This window comes from Rhinolophus hipposideros (assembly GCF_964194185.1).
Source record: "Rhinolophus hipposideros genome assembly, chromosome: 24".
In the NCBI taxonomy this organism is placed as follows: Eukaryota; Metazoa; Chordata; class Mammalia; order Chiroptera; family Rhinolophidae; genus Rhinolophus; species Rhinolophus hipposideros.
This window is the reverse complement of record NC_138070.1, coordinates 21,756,939-21,772,599: the sequence shown is the minus strand read 5'-3', so window position 1 is coordinate 21,772,599 and position 15,661 is coordinate 21,756,939. Positions and strand designations below refer to the sequence as shown.

Here is a 15,661-nt window from a genome sequence, read left to right as displayed (position 1 = left end):
CTCCCTTTACCCGTCCAACGCATTCTGGGCTACCCTGGGGAGCAGGGTTGGTTTATGAGGTGGGGACCTTAGGGAACCTGGGAGGTGGGATGCTTCCTAACTTCAGGGCTGCTCTTTCCTGTATGGTATTTAGGCTGCTCAAATTGGAGGGTGGAGGGCTCATGCTGAAGGGCCTCCATTCCCATGTGCAGGCTTCTGGGGAGCAGCTGACAGCCTGGGCTTTCCTGCAGACTCTGCTGACCAGATGTTGCCGTCCTCCATCTGGGCAGTTGCCTGCCCATAGACTGCTTTGCCTGGCAGGGGAGCCAGGCGGGTTGGGCTTCAGGGACCTTCCCTGTCATTACCAGGCTCCATCTTCTCCCGTGAGTCCTGCTGAGAATTCTCTAGCTATGTAAAACCCATGCCCCAGAATGGCAAACCTGGAAATGCAGTGTCTGCCACTGGAAACTGAATGAAAGGGATCTCCCTCCCCCATCGAAATACCGTATCATGCTTTCACATATGAGAGGATAAACATTGTATGGGCACTGTGTTTCACCCTTGTCTTTGGTGTACCAGTGAAATACCGAATTGAGATTTTTTTTTCAGTCTCATTTAAGTTAGCTTCCAATGGAAGATGCCTCTGCCTGCTGTGTTTGGACCAGAGCACTGCTGAGGACTCTCATTAAAAGCTAGGGCTTGGAGTTCCTTCCCCTGGCCACCTGTCTCAACTGTTTCTGCATTTACTCCTTCTGCCAACATGGGTGTCCTGCTTCCCTGAGGGGCTCCGAGAGTGTGGGTTGAATGTGAATGAACAGTAATGTGAATGAACAGTTGACGTGCCTAAAGAGGCACCTTTGACAGGACTATAAAGTAATAGCCTTCTAGCTGCTCTCTCCACCTTAAATCTGTTATTACCACTCTGGTGACAATGATGTCATCGGTTTGCTGTGGGGACTGGCCCCTCCAGCGTTCTCTCCCCCCACTCTGACCCTGAGCTTTACCCCCTGGTGACACGACGCTGCCTCTGGCCCCGGGGTAGCCTGCACTGTTTCTTACCTCCAAACCCTTGCCACCCATCTTTCAAGGTACATCCTCGGAGTGGGACCTGCATCCATGTTATCCATGAAACTTTAAAATCGTTTGCTTATGCTTTTGTTCACTGTCCCTGCCCTCCGAGGCTACACTGTCAAAATCAAGGTTGCTGACTCAATTATTTTGTAGTTTCTGGCCTATCAGTGAAGCTTTATTGTAGGGAGCTGACTCTATGAGTGCTTCACAGTGATTTTACTGTCTTTAAGGTCAGAGACAGAGCTGTAACATTCATCCCTATTGAAGCCATCCTTGCTGGACTCAAGTAGCTATGCGTTTCCACCAGTGTGAAGCCCTTCTCTAAGCCCGAGGCCTTGTCCGAAACTCCTCCGAGTCGGGCTCTGGAATTCTGTCTCTCCAGCTCATTCATTTATCAGGCCTTCGTTTCTTTTCCCGCTTTGTTTCAATAGTTGATTGTATCTGTGCCTTTTGGGCTTCAAATCCTTATCAGAAAGAGGTGAGGCAAGGAACATGCAGGGGAATGGTCGTACCCGTTTCCCTCGTGTTCCCCAAGTTTCCGTGGCTCTCAGAGCACCTGCCTCCGGTTGTACCAACAACCCGGCCCGTCCTTTAGCGACCGCTCGGGGCCAGGCACCGAGCTCGGCGCTTCCCAAGTATGACAAGTGGTGGAGCCGACAGTGCGACCGCAAGCTGGCGCTCCGAGCCACACCACCGCGAGGAACGACGCCCAGACTCCGGAAAAGTCGCAGCCGTACCCCGGGGTGCCCCGGGCCGCGTCGGACGCCTTCCGCAGGGTGTTCGGTAGCCGGCCAGCAGGAGAGCGGCGCGTGCGCCCTCACTGATTGGCTGGCGGAGCCGGAACCGGAGCCAATGGGAGCGCTCCTTGTTGTTAGGCGCGCAGCCGGCTGGTGCGGTGGTCGGTGCGGACGGGCTGTTGCCGGGGAGACGCCTGGTGAATTCCCGGGCGACGGGCTTGGGGGAGGTCTTCGGTGTGGGGGCAGGTCTGTGCGAAGCCCAAGGCGGCAGCGGGTCGCGGGCCTGAGGCGCCGCGGGCGCAGGGGGTTTCGGGGTCGCTCTTGCGCTGCAGTAGGGGAAACCGAGGCCGGAGAGCGGGAGCAACGAGGCCAGGCTTCCCGGCTGCCCCGCAGGCCTCTTCACGGCTTTTGCCGCCGCCCTTGGGTACCTAGGACCGGCTCCGGCCTCGTGAGTGGTGTCCAGTGACAACAGCTGGCGCTACCATTGATTCGGCGTTTGCCGGCGCGAAGCCGGGCGGAAGCCTTGACGCGCGTCCTTTCCCTTCTCCTTCACGGCAGCCCTGCGAGGTGAGTGCTGTCATCGGCGTCATCGACAGGGATGGAAACCGGCCGAGAGAAGGTGAAGGGACTTGGCCAAAGTCCCCCAGCAAAGCAGTGGGTCAGCCCGACTCCAGACTGAAAACTTGACTGCACTGCTTCCCTGGAGCCGGCCTGGCCGGGCTGGATAAGAGTTGACACTCGCAGTTGTCTGCACAGGGGGCTTTGTGGGAGCCACGTAATTCTCTGGGACCCGTGGTACTAGAGGTCGTCACCACGGGGCAGTGGGATGCCATGCGGCGAAAGGTTCCTTCTGTGTGTGATTAATACCTAGTGAGAACTAAAATATCCGTAGAGTGGTCTCGTTTGGAGTTGGCAAACTTTTGTTGTAAATATAAAAATATTCATATCCGTCTATAGAGATTTGCCGGTGGCCATTTCATATAAATGGGATCATACAACATGTGGTTTGCGACTGCTTTCTTAGAGTGTCATGTTTTCAGGGTTTAATCCATGTTGTCAGTAGTTATGTTTATGGCTGGATACTATTCCATTGTATGGATATACCACATTTTATTAATTCATCAGTTGATGGACATTTGATTTGTTTCCACTTTATGGTTTTTATGAAGAATGCTGCTATGAGCATACCTTCATTCATTTTTACAGTAGCGTATGGCTTCGTTGTGTGCATGTACCATAATGTATTCATCCACTCTAGTATCTATAGCCATTTAGGTTTTTTCCAATATCTTGCAATTACAAACAATGTTGCAATGAATAAGCCCGTGCATAACCGATTTTCCTGTTGTTGGAGGTAAATCTTCAGGGTAGATTTTTGAGATGTGGAAACGCTGGGCTGAGAGGCAATTGCATATGTAGTTTTGCCTGTTGTGGAGTTCCCCTGTAGAAGGGGTTGTACCAAGCTGCATTCCCACCCACGGTGTATGACAGTAGTTCCTGTTTCCCCACAACCTCACCAACAGAGTGTGCTGTGGTACTTTAATTTTTGCCAGTGATAGGTGAGAAATGGTGTTTCAGTGCTGTTTTGCGTTTCTCTCATTGTAAGTGAGTTTGAACATACTTTCATATGTTTGAGAGCCAGTGGGTGTATTTTTTGGTAAATTGTCTGTTCGCATGTTTTCCCCATTTTTCTATCAGGTTTTTCTTTTTCTGCCCTCAGGGATTTTTTTTTTTTTTAAATTCTGGTAAAATACACTTTACATGAAATGTACCATTTAAGCTGTTTTCACATTCATGTCCCTTTCCATGGCTCTAAGTACATCTACATTGTTGGCAACCACCACCACCATCCATCTCCAGAACTTCTTTTCATTTTCCCAAACTAAAACTCTGTACCCATTAAACAATAACTTCGTTCTTCCCTCTCCCAGCCCTTGGCAACCACCATTCTACTTTCTGTCTCTGTGAATTTGCCTATACTAGGTGTCTCATATAAATGGAATCATATAGTATTTGTTCTTTTGTGTCTGACTTGTTTCACTTAGCATAATGTCTTCAAGGTTCATCTGTGTTGCAGCATGTGCCAGAATATCTTTTTTAAGGCCGAATAATATTCCATTGTATATACACACCACATTTTGTTTGTCCATTCATCTGTCAAAGGACACTTGGATTGCTTCCATATTTTGGCTATTGTGAATAATGCTGTGTCCCTCAGTTTTTTTTTTGTTTTGTTTTGTTTTTTTAGCTTTCTCTATATTTTTTATCCCCAGTTTTTTTTTTTTAATTGGGGAAGGGGAACAGGACTTTATTGGGGAACAGTGTGTACTTCCAGGACTTTTTTCCAAGTCAAGTTGTTGTCCTTTCAGTCTTAGTTGTGGAGGGCGCAGCTCAGCTCCAGGTCCAGTTGCTGTTTTCTAGTTGCAGGGGGCACAGCCCACATCCCTTGCGGGAGTCGAACGGCAACCTTGTGGTTGAGAGGACGCACTCCCAACCAACTGAGCCATCCCGGAGCTCAGCGGCAGCTCAGCTCAAGGTGCCGTGTTCAATCTTAGATGTAGGGGGCACGGCCCACCATCCCTTGCAGGACTCGAGGAATTGAACTGGCAACCTTGTGGTTGAGAACCCACTGGGCCACGTGGGAATCGAACCGGCAGCCTTCAGAGTTAGGAGCAGGGAGCTCCAACAGCCTGAGCCACCGGTCCGGCCCCAGTGTGTCCCTCAGTTTTTAAGAGCTCTTTATATATTAGGAATAATTAGTTCTTTGTGGTGTATGTTGCCAATATTTTCTCCCAGTATATCAGTTGTCTTTTTGACTCCTTTTGGATTTTTAAGAAAAGATATAATTGACATATAGCAAGCACTGTATAAGTTTAAGGTGTTTAGCATAATTATTTGACTTACATATATTGTGAAATGATTATCACAATAAGCTTAGTTAACATGCATCATGTATAGATTCAAAAAACTATTTTCCTTGTGATGAGAACTCTTAGGATCTACTCTTAGCGACTTTCAAATATACCATACAACAGTGTTAGCTATAGTTACCATGTTGTACATTAATTACATCCCTAGTACGTATTTATCTTATAACTAGAAGTGTGTATCTTTTGACCATCTTCATCCAATTTCTTCTCTCCCATTCCCATCTCTGGTAACCACAAGTCTGATCTCTTTTTCTATGAGTTTTTCTTTTTATCATTTTTGTTTTTGTTGGTTTCACGTATAAGTGAGATCATAGAGTATTTGTGTTTCTCTGTCTGACGTATTTCACTTAGGATAATGTCTTCAGGGTTCATCCATGTTGTTGCAAATGCCAGGATTTCTTTTTTATGGCTGAATAATATTCCATTGTATATCTGTACTTTGTCCATTCGTCTTTTGATGGACACTTTGGTCTTGGCTATTATAGGTAATGCTGCTATGAACATGGGGGCACAAATATCTTTCCGATATAATGTTTTGTTTCCTTAGGATATATTCCAAGTAGAGGAATTGTTGGCTTATGTGATAGTTCTGTTTTTAATTTTCTGAGGAACCTCCATACTGTGTTCCATTGTAGCTGTACCAATTTACAATCCCACCAAGCGTTCCCTTGTGCACAAACGTTCCCTTTTCTCCACATTCTTGCCAGCACTTGTTATCTCTCGTCTTTTTGACGCTAGCTATTCTAATAGGCGTGAGGTGATACCACGTTGTGGTTTTGATTTGCATTTCTCTAAAGATTAGTGATGTTGAGTTACCTTTTGAATGTCATTCACATATTTTGTCATTCACATATTTTCCTTGGTAAAATGTGTATTCACGTTCTTTGTCCATTTTTAATTGGATTTTTTTGTTATTGAGTTTGTATGACTTGCTTATTGATTTTGGATAGTAAACCTTATCAGATAAATGGTTTGAGGATATTTTTCCCCCGTTCTATAGATTGTTTTTTCATTTTGTTGTTCATTTCTTTTGCTATACAGAAGCTTTTTAGTTTGAAACCAGTTCCACTGGTTTATTTTTGTTTTTGTATGTGATTTTTTTTCCTGTCATGCAAAATTTAAAACATTTTTAATGTAGTTAAGTTTGTCAATCCTTTCTTTTACTGCCTCTGGGTTTTAAATCATAGTGAGAAAGCCTTTCGCTATATAATAAAGAGGAATTCAGCTATGTTTTCGGCTAGTACTTGTATGGTTTCATCTTTTTCATTTCGATCCTTACTCCATTTGGAGTTTATTTATGTATATGGTCTGAGGTATCAATCTAATTTTATCTTTTCCAAATGGCTACCAATTTGTCCCAGCAACACTTGTTACAAAGTTCATCTTGACCTCAGTGATTTGAGATGCCACCTTTGCCATATTTTAAATTTCCATATGTACTCGGGTCTAATTCTAGACATGCTTTCTTTATGTATATACCAGTACCACTGTTTTAATTATTAAGGCTTTATATAATATGTCTTAATGTCTGGTAGGACTCATCCCTCTTTGGAACTTTTCCACTGTTTTCCTAGCTATTCTTACATTTTTGTTTTTCCATATAAACTTTAGTGTCAGCTTATCTGGTATCTTGTTGGTATTTTTACTGGAATTGCATTGAATTTATAAATTAACTTAGGGAGAACTGACATCTTTATAATATTGAGTTCTGTCCAAGAACAGAGGATGTGTTTCCATTTGTTCAAGTTTACTTTTGTGTCTTTTGGTAGTGTTTTTAAATTTTCTACCCATAGGCTGCACATTTCTTGTTAACTTTATTAACTTTATCCTTAAGTATTTAATCATCTTGTTGCTATAGCGAATCGGATTTTTTCTTTACCATACTGTCTTCTGTTTGAGTATGTGAAGGCTGTTGATTTTTGTATGTTAATTTTATATCATGCTACTTCATTGAGTTCTTTTACTATTAAGTTTTTACTATTAAGTTTTATCTTTGATTTTGGGATTTTATATTATCTGCAATTAATAATAGTTTTACTTCTTTACCCATTCTATACTTCTAATTGGTTTTCCTTTTTAAATTGCATTTTGAATACTCCTAATACAGTGGTATATAGTAGCAGACGTAATGGGTATCCTTGCTTTGTACCTGTTGTTAATGGAAATGCCTCTAGTGTTTCTCCATTATATAAGATTTTGATTTTAGAACTAAGATCTATCATCTATCTATCTATCTAGCTATCTATCTATCTAGCTATCTATCTATCTGTCTAATCTATCTAATTATGTTAAGAAACTATCTCTCAATTCCTATATTTTTGAGTGTGTGTGTGTGGTTTTTTCTTCTCATGAATGAATGTTGAATTTTGTCAAAGGCTTTCTCTTCTGTGGAGGTAATCATATGATTTTTCTCCCTTAGATGATTTCATTGTATTTCACACATGCAATATGTGTGTTTTCATTGTTAGCATTTCTTTAAATTTCTCCAATTTTAGTCGCATTTTCTTTCACCCAGAAGTTGTTTAATAGGAAGTTCTTAATATTTTGGCTAGAAGGACCTTCTGTTGTTGGTTATGATGGTGTTAGTAAATTTTAGTTTTAATGTATTGTGACCTGAGAGTTGTTTTTAGTATTTTTACTTTATGGAAGGTATTTTCTTTGTGCCCTAATATATGATCATTTTTGTTGTTGCTATTTTGGTGAATGTGCTGTGAGCACTGGAAAGGAATATGTAGTCTCCATTATCAGGCTGTAGAGTTTGATAAGCACCTATAAGATTTCCTCTATTCACTTTATTGTTTAGATCTTCTATTTTCTAATTTTTTTCTCCACTTGATCTGCCTTGTACTGAGAGTGCTGAATGAAAGTCTCTTATTATTAATTTCTATGTATCTCCTGTAGTTTTTGCTTTTTAAAGTTGGTTGCTGTGTTATTTGGTGTATGTTTTTAAGTGTTACATCATCAATGTGAATTGTACCTTTTGTCACAGTTAATATATTTGGACTTGAATTGTGCTTTGTCTGATATCCAGATTGCTCCCCTGCACTTTAAAAAAAATATTTATTTTTGTTAAAATATTTTTATATTTATCACATTTAATTTGATAAGTTAAATTTTTATTTGACCTCTTTTGGGGGTGTACAGCTCTCTGAGTTTTAGCACATTTATAGATGTGTGTAACCTTCACTACATGAGGATACAAAACAGTTCCATCACCCTCAAAGTGTACCCCTTTATAGACACCCTTCTCTTATCACTGGCCAGCACTGACATGGTCTTCGTTACTATAGTTTTGTCTTTTCAGGAATGTCATGTAAATGGAATCACACAGTATGCAACCTGTGGATACTTCTTTCCCTCAGCATAATGCATTTGAGATTCATCCAAGTATCATTTGTGTCTTTTAATTTGTAGTAATGTTCCATTGTATAACTAATATTCTTACTGAGCAATATTCCGTTGTATGCTATATTGCAGCAGTTTATCCATTCACATATTGAAGGATATTTTTGGGTTGTTTCCAGTTTTTCGTGATTTGAATGTAGCTGCTAGAAATATTTATGGACAGGTTTTGTGTCAACATTTCTCAAGGTAAACAGGAGTGAGATTGCTGTGTCATGTGGTAAGTGTATGTTTAACTTTATAAGAAATTGTTTTCCAGCATGGCTGTATACCATTTTCCATTTCTGTCAACGGTGTATGAAAGTTCTAGTTGCTCTGTATCCTCACTGGGACTTGGCATTGTCAGGTTTTCAAAAAATTTGGTCATTCTAATAGGTGTGTAGTAGTAGCTTACCGTGATTTTAATTCACATTTCTCTCGTGACTAATGATGTGGAACATCTTTTAACATACTTATTTGCAATCTATCTTCTTTGGTGATGTATCTTTCAAAGTCTTTTGCTCATTCTTTAATTAGTATTTTAAAAAATTATGTAACATAAAATTTACCATTTCAACCATTGAGGATCAGACTTTTTTTTTAAGGAGGGCCCAGCCTACAGTTGTCCATATGGGGATCGAACTGGCAACCTTGGTGTTATCAGCACCACACTCTTAACAAACTGAGTTAACAGGCCATCCCCATTTCAACCATTGAAAATGTACAATTCAGTAGCATTAAATAAATTCAGAATGTTGCATAGCCATCAACAGTATCTATTTCCAGAAAATTTTCATTATCTCAAACAGAAACTGTACCCTGTAGGCAATAACTCCAGAGTCCTCTCTTCTCCCAGCTCCTAGCAACCATCATTATACTTTCTGTCTCTGTGAATTTGCCTGTTGTAAGTACCTAACATAAATGGAATCATACAGTATTTGTCCTTTTGTGACTGGTTTATTTCACTTAGTATAATATCCTGCAGGTTCATCCATGTTGTAGCATGTGTTAGAATGTCCTTCCTTTTTAAGGCTGAATAATATTCCATTGTATGAATATACCACATTTTATTTATCCACTTACCCATCTATGGACACTTGGGTTGCTTCCATCTTTGACTATTGTGAATAGTGCTGCTGTGAGCATGGGTGTACAAATATCTGAGTCCCTATTTTCATTTTTTCCAGGTATGTTACCTAGGAGTGGAATTGCTGGATCACATGGCAATTCTATGTTTAACTTTTTGAGAACCACCAAACTGTTTTCCACAGTGGCTGTGCCATTTTACATTCCCGTCAGCAAGTACCAGAGTTCTAGTTTCTCTACTTCCTTGCCAACACTTACTATTTTCCGTTTTTTTGTTTTTGATAATAGCCATCCTAGTAGGTATGAAGTGTTATCTCATGGTTTTGATTTGCATGTCCCTACTGACTAATAATGTTGAGCATCTTTCTTGTACTTATTAGCATTTGTATTATCTTTGGAGAAATGTCTTTGGAAGTCCTTTGTCCATTTTTTAATTGAGTTTTCATTGTTGAGTTGTAGGAGTTCTTTATATATTTTGGATATTAATCTCTTATCAGATATATGATTTACAAATATTTTCTTTTATTCTGTGGATTGCCTTCTCTTGATAGTGTCCTTTGCATAAAAATTTTTAATTTTCATGAAGTCTAATTTATATTTTTCTTTTGTTGCCTGTGCTTTTTATGTCATTCTTAAGAAACCTCTACCAAATCCAAGGTCCTAAAGACTTTCCCCTATGTTTTCTAAGAATTGCTTTTTTCTTGCTGCTTTCAAGATTCTCTATCTTTGGGTTTCAGTAGTTTAAAAATAATATGTCTTAGTGTGGATCTACTTGGAGTTTGTTGAGCTTCTTGGATGTGTATATTCATCTTTCTATTGGATTTGGGAAAATTTTTGCTATTATTTTTCAAATAAATTTTCTGCCTCTTTTTCTCTTCATCAGAAGAGACTTCTATGATGCGTATGTTGGTCCTTTAGATATTGTCTCCCATGTCTCTCCAGCTCTGTTCATTTTTCTTCATTCTTTTTTCTTTCTGCTCCTTAGACTGTATAATTTCAATTACCTTATCTTCAAGTTTGCTGATCCTTTCTTCCGCCTGCTCAAAACTGTTGTTGAGCCTTTCTAATGAATTTTTCTGATTATTTATTATTTTGTTTTTTTATTCCCAAAGACTCAGTTTTTATAACTATAGCCAATTAATATCAACATATTTCACTTCTAGTAATCTTCTATTTTCCTAATAAAAATATTACCCTCCCTCACTTTTCACACAATGCTCAAATAAATAGAGACATTAACTTTCAGAAGTAAAGGACTTCTGTGCACATGTAAATATTGAGACATTAAAATATCCTAGATTGATAATCATTTTTTTAAACTAAAATTTATTGGGGTGACAATGGCTAGTAAAATTACATAGGTTTCAAGTGTGCAATTCTGTAATACATTGTCTATATATCACATTGTGTGTTCACCACCCAGAGTCAGTTCTCCTTCCGTCACCATGCATTTGACCCCGTTTACTCTCTTCTACCACCTCCCTCCCCCCATGAATTTTTCATTTCACTTATTGTACTTTCAGCTCCAGAATTTCCCTTTGATTCCTTTTATAATTTCTGTCTCTTTTTTGATATTCTCATTTTGTTCTTATGTTGTTTTCATGATTTCCTTTAGTACTTTATCCATGTTTTCCTTTAGGTGATTAAACATGTGAAGAACAGTTTTTCAATTAACATTTTTTTGAGCAGTAATTCCAATGTCAGGGCTTCTCCGGGATGGTTTCTGTCAAATTCTTTTTATCCTGTGCATGAGCCTTACTTTGCTGTTTCTTTGTGTGCTTTGTAGTTTTTTTAATTGAGAACTGTACATTCTGCATATAATAATGTAATACCTCTGTCAGTCAGATTCTCCTCAGGGATTGCTGATTTTTTCTTTGTGAGGCCTGCAGTTTTCCATTTGTGATCTTTCCAAACTATTTTGCAAAATGCATTCTTTGTTGTGTTTGGGTACTGCCCACTCTGTTCCATTATCTCTGTGGTCATCCAGTGACCTGACAAAGATTTCTTTAAATGTCTGTCTCCAAAAAGGTGACGGGTGGTGGGGGGATGATCCTCTTTGCCTTTTACTTTTTCAGTGGATGCTACCTTTGAAAACTGCAGCGGGCTGAGAGGGCCAAAACTAAGGCAGGCATCTAGACGCCCTCCAGACCAATCCAAGTGCACAGCTGCAGACTTTTGGAGGATAACTGCCCACTGCCCATACTGGCATCAACCAGCTGCTCCAGGAATGTGGGCCTTGCAAGCTAGGCATTAGCCTCATTTTCCAGATTAGGCAACTGAGGTTTAAAGAAACTAGCTGACCTGCCCAAAACCGCAGTGCTTTCTAGAAAGGGACAAAAATAGACTGTAAGCCCAGTACTCTTTCTAGAGGCTGTTTTAAGTCTAAGTGAGATAGGACAAACCTGCCTTGTAAACATCTGGGGTACAATGTAGAAGTGGAAAGGTAGAAGGTGCCGCTATTTTGAGATTACTTTGAAGTTAACATAGGTGCCCCCCCTATTTTAGGAGGGCGCAGCTCACAGTGGCCCATGTGGGGATCAAATTGGCATCCTTGGTGCTGCCAGCACCACGCTCCAACCAACTGAGCTAAGCGGCCACCCCTCATAGGTGCCCTTTTTAATGAGGAGATTGGCTCGAGTTTTAGCATGGAATACTTTTGAAAATAATTAGGAAGCTTGAAAGTTCTATTTTCTCTTCTGTACTGGGGGCTCCTTGAAGGTCTTCTGGCCCAGCTGATCAGAACACTCAGGAGCTGTTGCTTTGAGGAGTCCGGGTGCCTTCTTTATAGAGGTGGATGGGCAGGGACTTAGGCAGCCTGTGGGGCAAGAAACCCTTCTGACTTGGAGCTCACTGGTTTTTCCCCTGATTTACGTAGTCATTCATTTTTTCAGTTTGTCCTGAGGGGATGTCTCCTGTCAGCTCTGAGATTGGACCTGTACCCACCCTGGTCCTGGGGGACACAGAAGCTCCAGGGGAAGGCACAGTTCCTCCCAGTGGTTGTTGGGTGCCTTACTGCAAGGTGCTGCTGAATCAGGAAACGGGCAAGCTCTCTTCCTGCGGGAATAGGATGAGCCTGTGTGTGAAGGCTGTGTTGATGCTCTTCACCCCACGCACGCAGGCCTCACGGCTGTCACACAGAGACCTCGTCTCGGCTGCCCCTGGGCCCTCCTCTTGTGTTTCCCCCAGTGAGGATTCAGATGGCAAGGCTTTCTGTGTCCTGGAACTAGCAGTTGGCCCATGGGCAGTAAATTGCAAGGCCTGTGGCTGCGTGTGAGCGCCACTCTTGGGTTTTTCTCCTGTGCTTTCCACCTCTTCAAGAAAGAACTGCCTGCCTCTGGAGGGTTTCCGAGGGTAAAGACAGCGTGACTGGTTTCATGCAGCTGCAGCGTGTCACGGACCTCCTGAGTGTCCACACTGTGTGGGCTTGCCATGCGCCATCCTGGTCAGTCAGCTGCTCTCTGGCCAGAGGAGCTCCCAGTCGAGTCAGGGTGTTGATCGTATTTTATACACAAGGAAACAGGCTGGTCAGGGATCAGGGACCCAGGCATCACGAGGCAGAGCCTGACCACACTCTGAAATCTCCCCATTCCAAATCCAGTGCCCTTTCCACTTTTCCTTTTTCCATTCCCTGAGGTAGGAAGGGCAGCAGATTTTAGGAGTAAGAATGGTGAAAAAAAATCAGCGAAAAGATCTTTATTGAGTGCTTCCCTGTAAGTGAAGGGGAAATTCAGCTAGAGGCTGTGTGATTGGAGGTCCTCTGGGGTTGGAGGTCCTCTGGGGTTCAGTGGGCAGAGCCCAGTAGCTGAGAAGTGCTCCTACTTCTGAGCTTTCTGGTGGGCTCCATGGTGTTTCCTGTGCCCTGGGGCTGAGGGCTCTGCTTGGAGTCGCCAGGAAGTGGTGACTGCTGTCGCCTGTGGGCCAGTGGCCTTCTGGAGGACAGTCAGCATCTAGCAGAGACTTCATTGGGGTAACTTTTTGTACCTTGAAAACACGTTCAACTTTTATCCATTTTGAAAACTTTTATTCTGTTGATTTGTTAGATGCAGGTGTGTTTTTTTTAATTGTGGTAAAATATACGTAACATAAAAATTACCATTTTAACTATTTTTAAGTGTGTATAGTTCAGTGGCATTAAGCACATTCACATGGTTGAGCAAACATAGCCACCAACCATTCCCCAGAACCCTTTTCATCTTGCAAAATGGGAACTCTGTCCCCATTAAACAGTAGCTCCCCATTCCCCCTCCCGCAGCCCCTGGCAACTACCATCCCACTTCCTGTCTTTATGAATTTTCCTACTCTAGGTACCTCATCTAAGGGGAACCATACAATATTTGTCCTTTTGTGACTGGCGTATTTCAGTTAACATAATGTAAGTTTCATCTGTGTTGTAGCGTGTGTCAGAACATCCTTCCTGTTTAAAGCGGAATAACATTTCATTGTGTGGATAGACAACAATTTGCTTACCCATTCATCCGTCCTTAGACACTTGGGTTGCTTCCACCTTTTGGCTGTTGTGAATAATGCTGTCAAGAGCATGGATGTACAAATACTTCTTTGAGATCCTGCTTTCAATTCTTTGGGGGCGTATATGCAGAAGGGGAATTGCTGGGTTATATGGCAACTTGAGGTTGAATTTTTGAGGAACCATCATACTGTTTTCCACAATGGCTGCACCATTTTTTACATTCCTACCAGCAATGCACAAAGGTTCCAATTTCTCTCCATCCTTGCCAACACTTGTTTCTCTCTCTCTCTCTCTCTCACTCTCTCTCTCTCTGTCTCTTAATAATAGCTAGATGCAGGCTTTTAATGCTATACTTTCTACTTTTCTCTTATATATTTTCATACTGTGTTGTGGTTACTGGTCCATCATGGCATAGTTTATGGTGAAGCAGCAGTTTCCAAACGTCATCAGCAGAATTCTTTTTTTCTAAATGTGGAACCCAGGAGATAAAGTAGCTATCAGCCTAAGGAGAGGTTTGAGGCTTCCTGATCTGTGCAAACGACTGCACTTCCTTCCTTGTAAGAACCCTTGGAGGACTCAAAGCCCCTTTGGAAGCCTGTGCTCGAGTCACTGCTGTAAGCACTGTTGGCAATAGTAGTGGCCGTTTTACTGTATAAAAGTGGAGCACGTTCGGTCTGTCTGCTAAGCTCCTTCCCACTGCCTGATGGGCCCTTCCATGGCCCTCTGCCGGCCTCTCAGATGGGGCTTTTTCTGGCTCCTCCTCCCCCCTCCCTAGCTTGTTCGGTGGTACCCCCTCCCATCCCAGCTCCTTAGGTCAGAACCACTGCTGCTCCCTCCAGCCTCCCCGGCTCCCAGTACCATGAGTCTTCCTCCTGGAATGTGTCCCCTCCATCCCCACTGCTACTGCCTAGCCAGACTCCCAGCATCTCTTTGTTTAATAATAGCTTTATTGAGACATAATTTACATGCCATACAGTTCACCTAGGTAAGATGTACAATTCAGTGGTTTTTACTGTATTCACTGAGTTGTGTAACCATCTGCACAGTCAATTTTAAACATTTTCATCACCCCAGAAAGAAACTATACTCATTAGTAGTCACTCCCTATTTGTCCCTCTCTCCCTGCCCACTAGCTGCTTTCCGTTTCTATACATCTGCCTATGCTGACATTTCATACCAGTGGAATCAGACAATACGTGGCCTTTCTTACTGGCTTCTTGCATTTAGCATAAGGGTTTCAAGGTTCATCTATGTAGTAGTGTGTGTCAGTACTTCAGTATATTTTACAACTGAATAATAATCCACTGTCTGGACATACTCCATTTTATTTTATCCATTCATCAGTTGATGGGCATTTGGGTTGTTTCCACCTTTAAGCTGCTGTGAATAATGCTGTTGTGAACACTGGTGAACAAGTTTTGGTGTGGACATGTTTTTGTTTCTCTTGGGTAGATACTTAGCAATGGAATTTCTTTATTTGACATTTTGAGGAACCACCAGGCCAGTTTTCACAGCGGCTGCACCATTTTACAGTCCCTTCAGTAGTGTATGAGGTTCTGATTTCTCCACATCCTCACCAATCCTCTTTTTTTTTTTTTTTTTTGCATATTTCAAACTGGTCTGCCTACCTCTAATTTTTTTCCTTTATGTTTCTAACATTGTGTTCACCTGAAAACTGTCTGGCTCTCTTGTCAACCAAACAAAGTTCCGATTCCCTGGCACGTCACCCTCCCATCCTCCACGCCCCTCCCTGCCGTCAGGCCCCATGTGGGCTCTCACTTGTCTCCCACCTCCCTATGCCTGCCTCTGCTTCACCGCCCTCCATTGCAGCGCTGTCCCTTCCTTGAGGGTAACGCAAGAGCTTACTCTATGCCCTCACCTTATTTGATCCCTTCAAAAAAAATGTTTTCTCTACCCTTAGATGTTGCCTTGTTTCTCTTTATTGCATTCAAGTTTAGAAAAAAAGAATTGTTTATAGAGCCATTGCCTCTGCTGAGCAGTGAGCCGTA

At 42.1% G+C, this 15,661-nt stretch overlaps 1 protein-coding gene across 3 annotated transcripts in view; it reads left to right on the top strand.

The window, feature by feature from the left end:
• The first annotated feature begins 1,971 nt into the window (after window positions 1–1,971).
• CABIN1 (calcineurin binding protein 1) overlaps window positions 1,972–15,661 on the top strand; it is a 145,671-nt gene continuing 131,981 nt past the window's right edge. For 2 of the 3 annotated variants that reach the window (XM_081036848.1, XM_081036847.1), the window contains exon 1: window positions 1,972–2,354. The gene's annotated coding sequence lies outside the window, so the exon portion shown is untranslated. The remainder of the gene's footprint in view (window positions 2,355–15,661) is intronic. The other variant, XM_081036849.1, reaches the window with a different exon arrangement.